At 35.8% G+C, this 9,898-nt stretch overlaps 1 protein-coding gene across 2 annotated transcripts in view; it reads right to left on the bottom strand.

Moving 5' to 3' along the window:
* LOC118738824 (sodium-independent sulfate anion transporter-like) overlaps positions 1-9,231 on the bottom strand; it is a 63,126-nt gene extending 53,895 nt beyond the window's left edge. Inside the window, exon 1 of one of the 2 annotated variants that reach the window (XM_036469815.1) lies at positions 9,177-9,231. The gene's annotated coding sequence lies outside the window, so the exon portion shown is untranslated. The remainder of the gene's footprint in view (positions 1-9,176) is intronic. The other variant, XM_036469818.1, reaches the window with a different exon arrangement.
* Between the last annotated feature and the right edge of the window lie 667 nt (positions 9,232-9,898).

The following is a 9,898-nucleotide window of genomic DNA, read 5'->3' as shown; positions in this document are numbered from 1 at the left end:
AATAACGAAATGTGCTACTCTTCCACGCAAAAATCTGAAATGTGCTACTTTTCGACGCGAATAATGAAATGTGCTAGTCTTCCACGCTAATAGTGAAATGTGCTAGTCTTCCACGCGAATAGTCAAATGTGCTACTCTTCGTAGGGACCGACGATATACTTAAAGTATAATGGCGCCGTCAGAGTGTGTACGTTCCGGTCAAGGATGAAACTGACAGTTGAGTAGACTGTGTGTGTGTTTGTATAGGAAGCGCAAGACTGGCAACCCCTGCATCGACGGAACCAACGAACGACCGACACAAGATCACGCAAGAAGAAGAGAATGAAATAAGCCGATTTGTTTGCGGTTCTACGCCATCTTGTTTCGCTGGAAAACGCACGAAAAGTTAACAAAGCAAAGAAAACAACGAAAACCAAAATTAACCAAAATTGTTGTCAGCCACTTTAAACACCCAATTTGGGTAAAATTATTCACAAAAATGCTTTAAAACATTTTGTCATGTTGAATTAGATCTTCTTTAGTTAAAGAAAAGTATAAAATAGTGGTGCTTGAGATGCAAACAAATGCTCAGCTGATGAACCCGCTTCCACGAATTTTTTTCTCAAACCAAGTTACAAATACAACGTCGCGTGCTTGCGTGATCTTGTATTTTTGGTTCATGCGTTGGCCAACTCTAAACTTTTGACGCAATGCAGACAGTTATATAACCTTGCGTTTACACAAGACAAGACAGAATAATTGAGAATAAGTATTAGTTGCCAATTTTTTTCAGTAAAAAGGAGGCGTCCAGACAATAAACTATCTTCGAGGCAGTGATGAAGACAATGAGAGAGCCCTGAATTTGTTAATAAATAAGTATGAATGTCCAGTATGCGGCCATAAAGAACAGCTGATTTCTGTTTACAAATGTATTCTTCACAATTTTCCCGTTTTTTTTCTTTTTAATATTATGGACATGATATTATTTTTATATATTTGTGTTATTCCAGTCTGCCATATTCCACAGTGCCATACTATATTTCACCTGAGAACTTATCTCCTTGGTGTCATTGTTGTTATGAATCGTGACACAAGTTGCTGAGCCCTGACTCGTACCACGTTTTATTACAGTTTAAGAAACTTTAAACATTACGCCATTTACGATCGGCTTGGAAAAATCACTTATTTTTTCTTATTATTTTTCTACTACTACTTCTATGTACTTTTGTTTACGCTCAAATAGCGTTTTTATTTTCTTAAATTTCTGATTTCTTCTTACAAATCTCGCACATTCCCAAAGCCGTAGCAAGTCAATAACCCCTTAATTTTCGCAATTGGTATTGATGAAAGCTGCCAACAGTGACAACGTAAAACGATATGATGTAAACATCAATCTGGACGTGTGTGTTTCTTTCTATTTATTACTACGCGCAAGTGCGTTGCGGTAAGAGTGATTTAAACTGGTTTCTTTCTGAAAGAGGGACGTAAATATATACGCATGTATGTATATGTATCTATGTGCATAAATTTATGCACAATTAAAAATCAGATAGTGTGATCACATTAAATTTAAAATCAAGACGTGATTGAATGTCTTATGGCTTATGTTAAATAAGTATTGGGTAGGGTGATTGGCTCGATTTTTCCAACCCGGTTTCAACCATTTTTTTTTTTTAATATTTTTAGGCGTTTTTTTTTTATAAATTTATTTTTTCAAATACCAAGTAACCCGGAGTTTTAGAAACTAAAAAAACCGGGGCCTCACCTAGATTATTTATATACCAGAATCTTAAACTTCTAAATATTGATGTTATTGAAAATGGAACTACATAGAATATCTTTTATTAATCTTATATCTGAATACAGGAAAAGGCGAATAACCGAACACCCTAGTATTTACGGAATCGAAGAATAGTTATGAATATATACTGTTACTCCGAAAATTGAGCGTACGGTTTTTTTTGCTGGCTATCCTACGCATTTTTTTTTTGTCATATAAAAAAATTCTGAAAATTTTGTATATGGAAAAAAATGCTTAGGGCAGATTGTACTAAAATTTAATGGGCCATAAAACTGCATACCTGAATTATATTTACAAATTCGTATTAAAAAGTTCGCTAAAGTTTCTTGTTTTTTGTACACAGTACAGTGGATTTAAATGGAGTTTGCTAAAATATAAGCCATATTTTTATACAAAATTAGCGAAAAAATTTTAGCATGTAAAACATTGCGAATGTTAACAAAAAGGGCCGTATGCTCAATTTTGAAAGTAACTATATGTACATTAGGGTGGTCTAAAAAAAACCGTGGGGGGGGGGGGGAGTAAAGTCGGAATTTTTATGCTCTCACTCCTAGGATTGTTCTATACCGAAAAAATACACCCCTATTTTTTTTTTATTTTAAAATCAAAAAATATTTAGAGGCCCCAAGTTTTCCAGGTATTTTGTATGGGGAAAAAAACAAATTTTCGTAGAAATGGTATAGAATTCTTAAAAATCAATATTTTTCTATCGGAAAACTCTGTTTCTCAGCAGAAGATTCCCAATAATAATGCTCAATTGCAATTTTCACCATAACTATAACTATAATTTATTGGTCCGCCAAAAACTCGCAAAAACCCCGAAAAATTCAATGGGGGGACCAATAAAAAATAGCAAGTATTAAAAAATGGTTAAATAAACAATTAGGTATTATTATTGAAAGTCTCCTGAAGATGAAGATAGTTTTCCGAACGAAAAATATTGAATTTCAAGAATTCTATACCATTTCTACGAAAAGTTGTTTTTTTCCCCATATAAAAATACATGAACACTTTGAGCGACCTTTAAATATTTTTTGATTTCAAAATAAATAAAAATAGGGGTATAATTTTTTCGATATAAAACAATCCTAGGGGGTGAGAGTATTACAATTCCGACTTTACGGTTTTTAGACCACCCTAATGTACAGACATACATTGGAATTCTATTAGACAAAAAAAGTATATTCATAAGTGATAAACATAAATTACTGCATTGATATTTTAATCTGAATTTGATACTTGTTTACTAATTCAGGTGGGATAACTGTGAGAGGTACCACCTGGTAAAGGACAATAATACTTAAATGATTATATCAAAATGTGCTTGAAATTTACCATGCTGTGCAAAATACAAGCATTCTTAAATTTGATTTTGTTTAAGCTAAGTAGAAACTGGAATAAAATTATATAAACGCATAGCGTTGACAAAATATAGTTTCGCAGAGTTGCGATTATTATAGCTACATAGGTAATCTTAATTCACTTTTACGTGCAGAGTTTGGAAAAGCTAGCTTATTATATAGATATTTAGCTAGGTAGTCATCTTGTCTGTCATTAAACGGAATAGAAAAATGCAATTCCTGGCTTCCGGATAACCAAAAATCTCACAGTCTAATAGTCGAGATCTCGAATTGGATATGTGATCAAATTAGGTGGTTGAAAACTACTTCAATTTTATGGGCAGATTGGCGTAAGGGCGTAAAGGATGCAGAAATTCGAAGTTCCATAGAATGTTGAGTTGAATACTTTGCTCATTATAAAATCATGTAGATCACAGGAAAGACTAGAGGTAAGTACAAAACCTAGGTTAGTTACTTACAAACTTAAGACACTCATCAGTAATATATATAGATGTGGTGTAACGTAATATGTGTGTAATACGCCGTACAGTGGTCGGACAGGCCATATTTCACGCAAAAATTGGAAAAACGTTTACGGTTTTATTAAAATAATAGTTCCTTTGACATGCAAAATCTGAATATGCCATAAAATTTTTAGTTTGGCAGTTGACAGCTGTCAAATTAATTGCCAATTCCTCTAAAAATAAAGAATAAGTCTTTATAAAAATACTACAGATTAGTTTTTAGGCACGCTAGTCAAGAATTGTATGTCAAATAAAAACTATGACAGTTGACAGCTGTCAAATGTACTGTCAATGTAGTAGGTGGAGATTCCGACTCGAACAAATGCCTGTCCGGGTACCTAAGTCTGTAGCACCCTACTAGGATATGCTTGTTTCGGGATCGCTTTTCTTGTGTATTGCATACTTAAACTATGTTCACATATCAATATTATCTCAATCAAAGCTCATTTTTTTAATCACCCCGTTTACACAGGCAAATCTCAGATTATTAGCCGTCAAATTTGTTGTGCTTGTTATTCTCACATCTCAAGGAAAATTTATGTTTCTTCTCTGTGCCACCGTGATCACGTTTTTCTGCTATAATAAGCAATATAAATATATTTTAACTTAACATTTTATTAAAAATGCCTTTACAAACCTCTTTTACTTGCTAGCGTACATTTTTGTTTACTTTTACATTTGGCATTTCTCCTCTCTTTCGCAAAAACAATCGATAAAACTAGGATGGACACCGAAAAGTTATCGGTTAAATCTGAGATTATTTTATAATTACAGATTAACAAGGAACTTATTTTATATTATATCTCTTGTTATAATTACAGATTATGGTGTTAAGCTCGAAAATGAGGATAATCTACTTATATGTGAACCTAGTATTAAATTCCAGTCGACGGGCATGCATTCATCGAACCATATTCTGCATAAGAGTTACCTTATCAGCCCTTCGCCGCTGTACTTGAATGGCTTGGCTGGCAGGCCATAATCTCCAGCAGCTGTGTTGTTTTTCAGCCGCGTATTGCGCGCTATCGGTACCTCATCATTACGGTGACCATATTAACCAACGTAAAATAAAGGACTTTTTTTCAAACCGATTTGGGAATACGCACATACAACTTGTATGAGAAAAATACTTTACCCATATCGTAATTTATTTAATTGTACAAGTTCCCCTGCTGTAGCGAAAAATTAAGCCAAATCCTTTTCAAGGCCTTCGCCATCCTTTGCCATAATTCATGGCTACGTACAACGAAGCCAGCGCACAGTGGATCCAAATTGGAATTGAATGTTCATAAATCACCGCAGCATTCAAACAATTTTTACTAAAAACTAAAAAAACTATATTTATTTTGGTGAACATTTTTTGTAACATTTAAAATTTTTGTGTAATTTTTTCATTTTGGGAAAACCATACAATTGTTTTCAACTAGTGTTTGCTATGTAACATTTATTCACTGGAACAGGAGAACACATTTTCTTCAATATTGCTACTTTTTCTGCATTTTGCGCTAAAAAATTTAATATAATTAAATAAAAATTCACAAATCAGGCTCAGACAAAATAATCAAATTAAGTGAAAAAATTAAGGCTCCAGTGAATTACACTAAATTACACTAAATGCCAGTTTTTAACCACTGTGCAGCAGTGCTATCTTTCAGTGGAAGTGGAAACTCAGCGTGCAACACGATCCTGGGCACAACTTTCTCTGTGCTTATAGATTGTACAAAGATTACCGATTAAGTAGAAACCCTTAAGTGGGGTGCGAAACACACTGGCGAAGGTTTTCATTATATTTTATAAGGGATATTTTTATTTTTCATAATCTGTGTTTAAAATTTTACCTCTGAAAAATGCAGAGCGGATTTAAAGGACAGTTTAAGAAATAAAGGACAAAAGGCGTCCTTTATTTTGAAAAAAGTTATAAAGGACCGGGGGATAAAATAAAGGACTGTCCTTTAAAATAGAGGACGGATGGTCACCGTACTCATCATAGTCAGGCAGTGGGACATCGATTCGATTGTTATCGCCTTCTCCACTACTTACAATGCTTCTTCCATTCAAAAGGGTGGAAAAGTGTGCCCTTAATAATTAGGGACGTTCTAGAGATCGGTCACTAGGTTTCCGGGGTTGTTCTTAAAGGAGTTCGCCCAGATCTTGGAGGCTTCCGTAAGTCGCCTAACTCTCTGGTAAAATTTTCGGGCCTTTTTCCTGCCGGCCAGCATTTCAAGCTCTTAGCACTCATGTATTTCGGCCTCTCTCTACTCATTGCGGCAAATACGTTTCGCTTCCCTGTTCAGTTTCCTATATCGATCCCACACAGCGCGGTCGCAACGTGGCCCTGTAAGCCCTGTTTTCCTATGCTAAGTTGTGACACTTTTCATCGAATCAGTTCTTTCGGGCTAGCTGAAACCCGACTACGTCGTCGGCGGCGGTACTTAATGAGTGGGAAATGTGGTTTCACTGCTCGCATATGTTGGCTTGCTGAAGAGTGCTTCTCTGGGAGCAGGTATGAGAGTCGAACGGCCCTCGCACAGTGCCATAAAAAATAGGTTCATTCCTTATCTTTTTGGTCTAAAATCTGAAAAGTGTCAAAATGCCAGAGCGTGAGCAAAATACGCTCACTAAAAGAGAATAACAGGAAAAGTAAAGGAACGCAAAAAAACAAATTTTTAGTCCAAAGAATGGCAACAACAAAGCTAACGTCAAAAAAGAATGGAAATGTATGTACAAAACACATTCACACAAGCACGAGCACAATAAACACTTACTATATCAATTATTTTTTGCCTCCTTCCGATTTCAATTCACTTTTTTACTTTTTAGATTATTCTCACTTTTTGTATATTCTTTAATTTCCGTTAATTTAAATTTAGTTGAGTTTGACACTTTTCAGTATTTTGCCAGAAAAAATTCTTCTGACTAAATCTGACTACTTCCGACTGATGAGAGTCACTCTCACTGGGTGTTGCTCTCTCATTTTAGCTGTCATTTCCGAGTTAAGGAACGCTTTTTGGACTAAATCTGACTACTTCGGACTTTTTCTGACTATTTCTGGGAGGTAAGGAACGCACAAATTGTGGGCAAAAATAGAATTATGTACGGATTTAAATGAAAATTCACTTCTTAGTAAAATTGAGGACGCTAAATTCACATCACTGATTGACAATGTATAAATTTGTAATAAAATAATAAATAGAATGTCGTAAACCTTTGGTTTGACGCAAATATTATTTTAGTTTAACTAAATTTGACTTTAAGAACTGGTGGCAACCCTCTTCGTAATAATTTCAACCTAAAACCTTTTTAAACCTCTTTCGTCTCACTCCCATATGGTGACACATATCTATTTGAATTACCTAATTCCTTTAATTCAGCTTCTTCTTAAAACAGCTTCTCATAAAAATACAATCGCCGTTCGGAGTCGGCGTAAAACTGTAGGTCCCTCCGCTTTGTGTGACAACATCAAGGTGCACGCCACAAATCGGAGGAGAAGCTCGGCCAAACACTAACATATGTGTAAGCGCCAATCTATTATTATTATTATTATTATTATTTAATTCCTTTAATTCAAGTGGTGGCAACCATATACATGTAGTTATGAAGTAAACCCTTTTCATACACATCGGTACCCATCTCTGAATAATTAATTAAACTTATTAAAGAATTTGAATTTAATTTTTTAACAGGTGGCAACTCTTACGAAAAATAAACCTCTATTGTCTACAGGTCAAGCTTCTTACTGACAAAAATAAAACATTTTTTTTATGCATTAGCAAAAAACGCAGTACTTCAAAAAGTGCAGCTCGGTGCGTACGGCTAAACCGCAGCAGGCATTTGTCTTTTCGAGGACATCAACCAGCCGGTCAGAGACACCTTCCCCATTAAGGGTCCGGATATTACAGGTGCATACATTAAAATCATAGTCCTTTATATGTGTGCCGTGATTATCAAAAAAGGGGCCGGGCTTTTACGTGGCGGTACCAAACCCGACGCACGCGCCATCTTATTTTAGTTCGCTTCCAATCGGATTTGGGCGCTACCCAGAGGATACATAGATATATATATCTGGACGTAACGAGTGCGATTTGAACCGTACACAAATGAATCACTTTTGGACACTCCCTGGTTTGGTAGCCAAAAGCTTTGCCCACTTACGTGGACTTCTATGCACGCAACCATCCCCCGGGACATCACCGCTGGTGAAAAACAGGGCTTTGGCAAGTTGTTCAGCCTTGTGGTCACTCGACGTTTGGCTTTGTCTACCGGAGGATGCAGAGTGACTTGTCGGCTAAAATAGCTCGCGCATGACTGCGGGTCAGGCGAGGCGCCATCGCCCTACACTCAGAAAAAAGTCAGCCAAATATATTCCTCTCAACACATGATTCGGTAACTATAAACAAATAATGTAACTATAACCAAATCATGTGTTGAGAAAAACATATTTAGTTGACGTAACTAAACTCTTTTCTCAGTGTACGATTGACCAAAGATTGCTCCCATCAGAGGCGAATTTACAAGTCTTCAGGTGCTCTTCTTACTTTTTCCGCCTATGCTGGTTCACCAGTTGCCAAATCTCTGCACTGAGACCCCTAATGCGGAAATTCCCGCGATCGACCTGCCAATCCGGCTGCGTTTCCGTGCTGCGCCCAGCAGGCATGAAGCGGGTTTATTTTTAATTAGTTCACGTTATCGCGAGCGCGTTGAATGGATGTGTGTATGTACATATATAGTTTAGGAAGTTTGCTGCTTTTATTTTGCACAATACTGCATGTTGTTATCAGCAACAGACTTAACTAACATGTGTGGTAAGGCCGTTTGCTTAGACTAGCGTTCTCATTAATGAAGTATGTAGGTAAATACATTTATTATCATGTATGCACATACATACATATATGGGTATTAGATTACAATAGTTATTGAACCAATTTTTCCTAATATTATATTTTTGTATAGTATGTATTTACAGAAAACCTAATTAAAACAATTGGGTTATTTTTTTTTTCTTTTTTTACCCTTTTTGGATTTGATAAATCTGTTCTACCAGAAACGGAAACAGCGCCATGTAGATAAGAAATATCCTTTGCCACAGCGGAGCATTGATTTTGCACACCACTGAAACATATATGTACACACGCACACACAAACACAGCTAACACAAATTTTAGGTACATACATTGTAAATAGATATGTTCAAATATTAGCCGCATAGTTTTAAATTTGCAAAATGTTTCAAGCTATTAATATTAATTGAATACTTAGCATTTGCAAATTTCATAGAAATGTACGCATATCTTTCACTGACAAATGTTTTGATATTTACATTATTAGTGTTATGTGTATGTGAATACACATGTATGAACTCAGCGGAGCCCTGAAATTTGTCTGCCGTCTTATTGGCAAACACAATACGATTTTCTTGGTTTTTTCGCATTCACCACAAAATTCACTTTCTCTTCACGCAATTGTTGTTGCAGAATATTATGCACTTAATTAATTGATTATGCACTACAAAACTCGTTGGAAAAAAGCGATTACCGTAAATTTTCGCTTAGCTGACACTTTTTTATTTCTCTTTTACACTTCTGCGACTACTTCCGATGGCTGCCAAACAAACTCTACCAGCTGTTGCCGCAATTCAACGATTTTTTTATTTCGTACTGTACTGCACAGCAGTGTTGCCGCGGCTGAGCAAAAATATTTTACCAAAATTGTTCAAAAAATTTACCAAATCCCGATAAACTTAAGCAACTTATTTAACGAGCTTTAATAAAACGAAAAATGCTTGGTTTTATATTTGTTTGAATAAAGCCGTATTTAGGCTTTTCTTACCAAGCTTGGTAAATTGGTTATAGAAATAAAAAGTAGCAAGAAACTAGAGATTTTATAGTCTAAAAGCGCAGTTACCCACGGACGTAAAAACGGAGAACGTGTCAGCTGACACGATCTATCTTATGGGATCTGCTCCCACCGCATGACCGTGACGTTGATTCTCTCTCTTTCTATCAACAGCACACTTTATATCTTTCTAGGTACTTCTACGCTACGCTACGTACACTTTCGTGGGTAACCGCGCTCTAACAGTTGCCTAATTTCAACACTATACCTACACATTCTTTCAGGCTTTTAACATACATATATGTATACTCCTATAATAAAATGTGAATGGTGATCTTGTCACGGGAATGGAGGGACCTAAAGTTCCAGGTCGCCTCCGAACGGAAAATGGTTTATATGACATTTCCTGGAACTTTATATGG

This window comes from Rhagoletis pomonella, unplaced genomic scaffold (genome assembly GCF_013731165.1).
Source record: "Rhagoletis pomonella isolate Grant_MI unplaced genomic scaffold, Rhpom_1.0 Rhpom_scaffold_00005, whole genome shotgun sequence".
In the NCBI taxonomy this organism is placed as follows: Eukaryota; Metazoa; Arthropoda; class Insecta; order Diptera; family Tephritidae; genus Rhagoletis; species Rhagoletis pomonella.
The sequence above is the reverse complement of the archived record's forward strand: the minus strand, read 5'-3'. Positions and strand labels throughout refer to the sequence as shown.